Here is an 8,293-nt window from a genome sequence, read left to right on the forward strand (position 1 = left end):
ACCAAATTGCTTTGTTCACCACTCAGAAAACATTTACTGAGCACCTAACAGCATATCGCTTTAAGCTTCAATATTTTCCCACGCCACAAGCCTCTGAAGCATACATCAGTGAGAGTGCAGAGGAAGCTACTGTGTCCAGGAAGTCCATCACTAGCATGACTTAAAGGCCGAGCAGTTTCTTTTATACAAGAGTCCGCATAGAGCTGTCCAGGTTGGTAAGGTGGCTTGACACCTCATCACCATGCAGAGACCCAGGCTCTTGCCACCTTGTGGCTCTGCCATCCCCTAGGGCATGATCCTCTGCTACACAGTTGAAGCTGATTGACCACCGCTCCTGGTTACAGCCAACAGGAAGGAGGAGGAGCGCCCGGTGTCGTAAGCCCCAGGCTGTATCACTCACTTCTCAGATTCTGTGGGTGGAAGCTTCGTCACAGGACCATATCTAACCCAGGAAGACTAGAAAATGCTCAGCTGGGCAGCAGACCCCCGGGACAATTCTGTGACGGTGGGAGCAGAGGAGGGGGTTTCAGTGGACAGCTGCAGGCCCCACCACCAATGGGGAATGGGGACTCAAGGAAATTAAGAGAGTTGTCCAAGATGCCCCAGGTAGTAACTCACAGATCCAAGCCCCCTCTCCAGGGCACGGATTACTGAGTACCCGCTACTCGTCACCCCTCTGGTCACTCAGCTCTTGTCAGTCTGAGAGCAGAGGTAAGGCAGAGAGAGCTTGCCACCAGGGACAGGAGGAAGGGCTATTTGGCAAGGGACATGGCTCAAAAGTGCCTCTGGTTTAGACCCTTGCTAATTGTTTGCTGTTGGATTGGCCCTCTCTGTGCTCAGTAGGAGCCATGACATTGCACAAAAGCCAGATTTTCCTTTACAATCAGCGGACTGCACAGCCAAAGGCGAGAGCAGCGTGGGTTTTGTTTTCCTGGGAATGTGCCCTATTTTCATATTTTTTATTTCTCTCTAATGGCTCGAGCCTCAGAAGCCCCAGCCTCTCTACATCTCTGGAAGGGCCTGAATACATGGGAAGAAATGACAATTATGCCAGAAGTAAGATGACAAGTGCTGAGAGAGAGAAGGACAGATAGAGTGCCAGAGATTTTCGTCAAAGGCAGTGTGGCTTTGCCACAAGGGGAACCACTAAATGCCGCTGGGACCACCTGCGGGGACAGGTGCATTTCCCACCCAGGCGCGTTCCCGAAAGTAACCCACGCCCCAGACCAGAAGTCAATTCCACATGATGAGCATCCTTCAAGCCTGTGCTTAGGGGTTTTAATGAGGGAAAAGTTTCACTTTGCACACTTTGGAGACTCCTGTACAAACATTCCTGCTAATTCCCATGGCTTGGAAAGATGGGAGAAGACCAAGATCTAAGGACCGAAATGGTGTACATCCCGGCAAATGGGAAGAGCTCTCTGCTGTGTCTGGGCAGAAACGCATGGTCTAGAAAGCAAGAGTAGTGAGCCCAGGCGGCCAGCCAGGGCAGCTGTCTGCAGGGAACTTGCCAGATACTGGGCCAACCCCTGCTGGACATGCAAGCTCTTGTCCCCAGCCAGAGAACTGGATGTCCTTTGGTTCGGTTACCCAGATAACATCAGAAACTCAGAGTCAAACAACTAAATACTCACAACAAGGCTCAGCCCCTAGGAGAGACGTCTAGGTCTTCACCACATTCCAAACCTAGCCCAGGGCCTTGCGCTAGAAACTCAGCTGCTCTCAGAAGGCACTGCTTAGCACTTCTGAAGTTTATTTTTTGCTCAGACGACGTCCAAATTGTGTGTGGGGGCAGGCAGCCCTTCTCCATGTGGTTGGCCGGGAATCATGGTCCCCTCCACCCCGTGGCCATGCCCTCTTCATATGTGGCTTCCGGGGGGATGGTGCAGTGGGGCAAGCTGATCTGCACTGAGATAGCCGGGGCCAGTGGGGAGAGGTGGAGAGTTCCAAGTGGAAGGTTTCCCTAGGTGAGACTTGGAGCTGGCAACTCCAACTGCCCCCGTATCCTATGGGTTAGAACTCAGCCACGTGGCCAGGGCTGAAAGGGAGGCTGGAATGTGGCGGTAAATAGTCTGGGCCATGCACAGGCAAGCAGTCATCAACAAACACAATCTTAACAAGGTATCGTCTTCACCTACCCTTGGTCAGGGCCAGGCAGTCTTCCAAGTACATTGTATCTACTGAGCCATTTAATCCTGCCAAGAGCTCTGGGAGGTAAATACCATTATCCTCTTCCGTTTTCAGGTGAAGGAGCCCAAGGGTTCTGAGTGGTTAGTAATTTGCCAAAAGTCACACAGCTACTAAGTGACCAAGCTGGGACTCAGAGCCAGGCAGTCTGGGTCCAGGATTCCCTGCACCTACCTCAAGAATGAGCCTTCCTGGGATACCTGGGTGGCTCAGTTGGTTAAGCAGCTGCCTTCGGCTCAGGTCATGATCCCAGTGTCCTGGGATCGAGTCCCACATCGGGCTCCTTGCTCATCAGGGAGCCTGCTTCTCCCTCTGCCTCTGCCTGCTGTTCTGTCTGCCTGTGCTTGCTCTCTCTCCCTCTCTCTCTCTGACAAATAAATAAATAAAATCTTTAAAAAAAAAAAAAAAGAATGAGCCTTCCTGGGGCACCTGGGTGGCTCAGTGGGTGAGCTCAGGTCATGATCTCAGGGTCTTGGATCAAGCCCCGCATCAAGCTCTCTGTTCAGTCTGCCTGCCTCTCTGCCTACTTGGGATCTCTCTGTCAAATAAATAAAATCTTAAAAAAAAAAAAAAAGGATGAGCCTTCCTATTTTACTCACGAGGAAAATTTATATCCACCCTCGGCTTTTACCCAGAAAAGACAATACAGAGCTTACTCTCAGTAAACCCTTGTTAAATGAATGGATGGGTGGTTCTGTTTTCGGACATGATTCAAAGTGTTTTTAAAATATCAAGCGGGGTTTTAATGTTAGATACTAACTTTCACATGCACCACGACGCTTGCTTTGAGGTGAAAGGCTGAATAGGAGGCTGGAACAACAGACTCAACCCATTTGAAAATAAATTTGCAAACGGCAAGTCTTTTGGGGAATTAAAAAAAAAAAAAAAAGGCCCAGAAGAGATTTACCACAGCGTTGCATAATAAAGTGCCCCCCAAAGTAATACTAATACTTTAATGGCTGTTATGCAATGTTTATGGGCCTGTATGACTCAGCATTTTAAATTAATTTAAAGGATTCCTGATGAATGTTGTTAGCTGGCTTTGGGGCCTCTCCTTTCTCTCTCCCCCTTTTAACCAGGTTCTGAAAGCAAACTCCCTGGCAAATTCTTACCTGCAGGGTGGAGACACGCATATACTTCAGAAGATATCCGAGAAAGGAAAGAAAAGAGCTTTTGTGACCAGCACACAGTTCTGCTCTCCCCTCTGACAACTGCCGAAACCGGCCTCCTCGGGGTCCAGCATGTGAGCGGTCAGGAGGCCCTACCAGCCCAGAGAATTCTAATCCCTCAGACGGCCGGTAAATAATAATGTATAGACTTATGATTAGTATTCTGTTTCAAAGGCCAGTGATCAAAGGACAGCAGCCGGCCAGAATGGCGAACTTTAGAACTCAGCTTCTGAGTGAACTCCACAGGCTCCCTCTGTGGGTCCAGACTTCACACCTCCGGGTCCTGGTTCCGCCAGAACCTTCTCTTGGTCACCTCAAGAATGCCCCCATGGCCTCGGGACACAGCCAAGTGTACAGGCTACGCTTCTGTCATGAGGAGGTGGTTTCTTGCAACCATTTCTCAGCTTCCCAACATCCTTCTCCGGTTTGTGTGGAAAGAGACTGGGACAGAGGCCCTGGTGTCTCTGAGGAAGTAAGAGAAAGTGTCTGTCCTTGAAGAAACCCATACTTTCAGGACATCAGTGCCCTGAAGCAACAATTTCATAAATGGAGCCCTGTTGACCTGTGAGAGATGAAGCCTTTCTGAGACAGCCGTCATTTTGTCCCTGCCACAAACATGAATATTCAGGAGCTATGTTGCATACCTAAGAACCAGGAGATGAGTTTCAGGAGCCCTCATAGAGGGACCAGGGAAGACGTTGGGGGCTGCCAAGGCCTGCTCAGGATGGAGGGGCTGGGCTGCTTATATCTCTCCTTGTCCCCAACCTCTGCCCACCTCCCTGTCATTTCTGTTTCCTGTTCCCACTGCCTTGACTCCCAGTAAGATAGCAAAGTCCCACCTGGTTTGTTTCACGTCCAGACTCCTACATAGTCAAGCTTCCTTTCTACAAAGGTAAGAGTCTAAAAGCAGTGGGTCACCATCTTTGGGGTACAAATACCTTCAAAAATTTACAGAATGCTATAGACCCTATGCCCCCCCACCCCAGAAAGTGTACAAACTATACACATGGGAATTTGAATGCAAATTCTGAAGGACCAGAACGTTTCCCCCAAACCCTTCTTCTAAGGTCTCTCAAAACCTTTAAGGTGCCCCTCATCCTACTCCTGAGACCTTACCAGGACTATTAGTAGTTTAGGAAAAAACTGAAAGACCAAACAGCTGTAAATGCTCAAAGAAGTGAAGATCAATTTCTCCTTGCCTCTCTAAGGACAGAAGGAAAATTCTAATGTTTATGCTGAAAAGATTGAGATGTCCAATATTTAAATAAATTTCTAAAATTCCTTATGCTACTATCCCCATTTGGGAACCTGCAAGGTATATTAAAGATTCTGAGAAGATCTGCAATGATGGGCATCTTTCATTTTACCGAATCCAGCATTTCCCAAACTTATCTGGCCCTGGAGCCCTTTTTGTTCCTATCCACAGTTAGGTTCCCATAGAACTGGTGTTTTGAGGAATACTGATGTAGCCTAATCCTTACATTTTATGGATCGGAAGACTGAGGCCCAGAAAGGGTGCATGACCTTCCCAGGGTCACAGTGAGACTGTGGTGGAGCCAGGCCTTGGTCTCCTGGCTTGTGGCAGTCTCTGTGTAGCAAACTGCTGTAGTTAAGAGGTCTCTTTGGAGGACTGGAGGCACAGTATAGTTCTCCTTTCCTCTGAGGAGACTGCCCCAGAAGGCAGAACAACTATGTCCAAGTCGCTGAGGGTGAGGAGGGGGCAGGGATCACAGAGAAAGGCATTGTCCAGATCCCAGGTTTATAGCCCAGAGCCCGAAAGTGTGTGTGGATTTGCTTCATGGTAATACTCCGAGAGCTCAGAGTGCTCCCCACAAGGGCCCCAAGCCAGACCAGCTCAGCACAGGCTGCAAAATGGGACCTGTAGGTCAGCCCTGGCTCTCAGGGCACTCTTACAGATCTGGTGACCCTGTTGGCATCACCAGGGGAACCTGATGGGCCACCCTAGGAGTACAGACAACAGGCAAAGCCCCACCTCCGCAGCACACCTTGGTAACCGGTGAAAGCAAATTCAAAGGAGCAGCCAGGGCTCCGAGGGCTGAGTGGATGTGCTCTGGGCCCCTGGGATGTGGGTGGAAAGGCAGAAACTCTACAGCGACTGTGCTAGGAATGAGCCTCCCTTTCTGTTTGCTTGTTTAAAACCTACAAATGATGAACTGCTTACCAACACCCCCCCTCCAAATCTCCAAAGCCTGCTTGGCAGCTAAACAGAGAGCCCTCCCCTATCACTTTCCAAAATCTTAACCCTTAGAACAGCAGCCTACCCTCCATAGGGCACCCACAGGTGACATTTTCCCAAACATACCCTCTGAGTCTCTCTTCGTCTTCCTGATGACAAGAGTGTCCTCTGGTTCATTGCTAAAACCACAGCAATCATGTGATCATTGGCTCTGATGTCAAAAGATGCTAAGGGTTGCTACAAAGTTGACAGGAAAGGGTCTGAGATTTTTCTATTAAAAAAAAACAAAAACAAAAACAAACCAATAACCCTTCTTGTCATGCTTATACCTATGTAGGAAATGTGTGCATTAATATGTGTGGGCGGACACTGGAAATAAAAATACCTCCTTTGATAAAAAGAAAAGATCAAATACTTCCCTGGGGTTCTGGGCTATTTGTTGGACAGCAGGCTGCGTCCCTGTTTTCTTGAGTAGAGACAACTTGTCTGATGGAACCCATGGAGGCCCTAGAAACACCTGTTGATGGTGGCCCTCTGGGTTGGCAGGACACACGGGGGTTAGGGGGCCTGGAGGTGTCCCTTTTCTCCAGGCAGCCCTCATGGATGGATCAGTGCCTTTCACTGAGGCAGATGCACCAGTCTGGGCTGCCTCAGTGACCAGCCCTGCAACCAGCAAGGCAAGAGGAGGCAATTCTCAAAATGAAAGACACAGAGACTGTCGCTGCCAACTGCGGAAGAAGTCAGGCAGCCCTGGACAATCGCTATGGTCCGGCACAAGATCCCTGGAGAAAAGGGGCTCCCTGGCCAGGCTCTGGCCTCCTCAGGGTCCCTCCACTCCACTGCACCCCTCCCCACTTCTGCCTGCCCTTTGTACTTCTCCCCAGACCCTACATCCCAGGTACTGTCCGTGCTGTCCCCTCCCGCCTAGTTTTTTTATGACTCTGAATTGGAAGAGGCAGTGATTCATAAGACAACGAACAGGGTCTGGGATCTGCAGCCCGGTGCCCCGGTCACACGTGGGTCTCACAGGTTGGGTGGCTTCTGAAAGTGTCAATTCATCTTTTCGTGCCTCAGTCTCCTATCTGTGAACAATGGGGCAGATCTTTCCTTAAAGCTCTGTCACCATCCACTGAGCTGTGAACATCTTGTAGGAGCCTCTGTCTTATGGATGCGCCCCAAAGCCTGCAAGAATGAGCCACGCACACTGCCACCTGCACTCACGATGCAGCCCCAGAGTGCGCCGACTGATCCCAAACTTGCACTCCCTCTCCCACCACGCTCAGCTCTCAACACAGGGCTTGGGTGCCCGTTGCCATCCTTTAGGTTCATCAGTGGACCTTGCCTCCCCCCCCACCCACTCCCTGGAGCACCTTAAGGACTTGTTCTGACGGATGCCTCTCGCTCTGTCCACACTTAGTGTCTCTCAAACATTCTCCACCCGGCTCTGCCCCTCGGTCTGATTTTTGTCTGGACCTGAGCCTGCTCCTGACTCCCCCTGAATGGGGATCTGGTGAGTTTCAAAGGGGAGACGAGGTCATGCATTCGGAAGCACTAACCTCCGTCGTGTCTGGCAGGCAGACGATGCTCACTGAGTCGCCTTCCTCCTGCTTGGTCTTCCTAGTTCTTGGATCTCCTGGCTTCTGGAACCTACGAGTGACCCACGCTCAGGCCATTCCTTGTGCAGGACTGGATCTAGCACTGGTTCCGTGGGAAAGGCAACAGAACTTCATCTGACACGCCATTTCCGACCAGCTGGCAGTGACTTCCCAGTGCATCATGCTACGATGGAGCAGAGCGAGAGTAGGCTTGAGGTGGAAGAAGAGCAGGATGGACCAACAGTGTCTGCCAAGAGCACGCGGGGGAAAGCATTTGCAGTTCCCGGACACGCCCTTGTTCTGGCCCAGGCTTTCTCACAAACTGCGTGGCACAAAGAAAATCGATTCTCTTCTCCGAGCCTCCGGTCCCTCACCTCTTAAGTGAGGGAAGAGTCCCGGCCGGCTCCTGGCACCTTCCTGGGGTCGGTGCTCACCTTTATCCCTAATGGCAGGCCTGCTGGCTCTGGCTCCAAACCCCTAAATTGGGAAATGTTCAACTGCAGATTGTTTACATTGTGTATTCAGAGTACGAAGTGGTGTTTGAGAAGGGTTGCCATGGAAACGGTGAAGTGAGGAGGCAGCTAACTATGAAGAGAAATAATCCAATATTAACACGCACAAGCTACGCTCTCGGGCTGCTGTAAATTAAATATCATGTTAGCGGGCGGGCAGACACTGTCCGTGTGCCCAGCCTTGGTCTCCAAAATTGGAAGAAACTACCTCTTGGGTCTAGCTTGTTAAAGAAACCGTAGAAAATTCTGAGGCTCCCTGATTTGGGGCCAAGATTCCTCCCAGCTCGAAGAGCTGGTGCCCCCAGGCCAGTGGCCCTCAAACTGTCGACTGGGGACCTGGTTGGATGAAAGATGCCGGGGTCCGCCTGCCACGGCCCATCCTGATTTCCAGTGGGAAAGGACCCGTGGGCTAACTTGCCCCACCATCATCCAAGCAAACTGGGGGAGAGCCAGAGGGGCTTGTACCCACCTGCCTTTGTGCTGGGGATGTGCACGATTTGTAAATGAATGATAACAGCTGAAATGTTAGCATCCAGTTATTGGAAAATTATAGACTCCCCAACGGGTCCTGCAAATGGGCATCACTGCACATTGCCGGGCTAACCACACAGACTGCCACCAGCTCCGTGGACA

General features: G+C 50.6%; 1 protein-coding gene across 3 annotated transcripts in view; it reads right to left on the bottom strand.

The window, feature by feature from the left end:
• SLC24A4 (solute carrier family 24 member 4) overlaps positions 1–7,501 on the bottom strand; it is a 180,825-nt gene extending 173,324 nt beyond the window's left edge. For all 3 annotated transcript variants that reach the window (XM_047738954.1, XM_047738953.1, XM_047738950.1), the window contains exon 1: positions 7,110–7,501. The gene's annotated coding sequence lies outside the window, so the exon portion shown is untranslated. The remainder of the gene's footprint in view (positions 1–7,109) is intronic.
• Positions 7,502–8,293: the final 792 nt, after the last annotated feature.

Source organism: Lutra lutra, chromosome 7 (genome assembly GCF_902655055.1).
Source record: "Lutra lutra chromosome 7, mLutLut1.2, whole genome shotgun sequence".
In the NCBI taxonomy this organism is placed as follows: domain Eukaryota; kingdom Metazoa; phylum Chordata; class Mammalia; order Carnivora; family Mustelidae; genus Lutra; species Lutra lutra.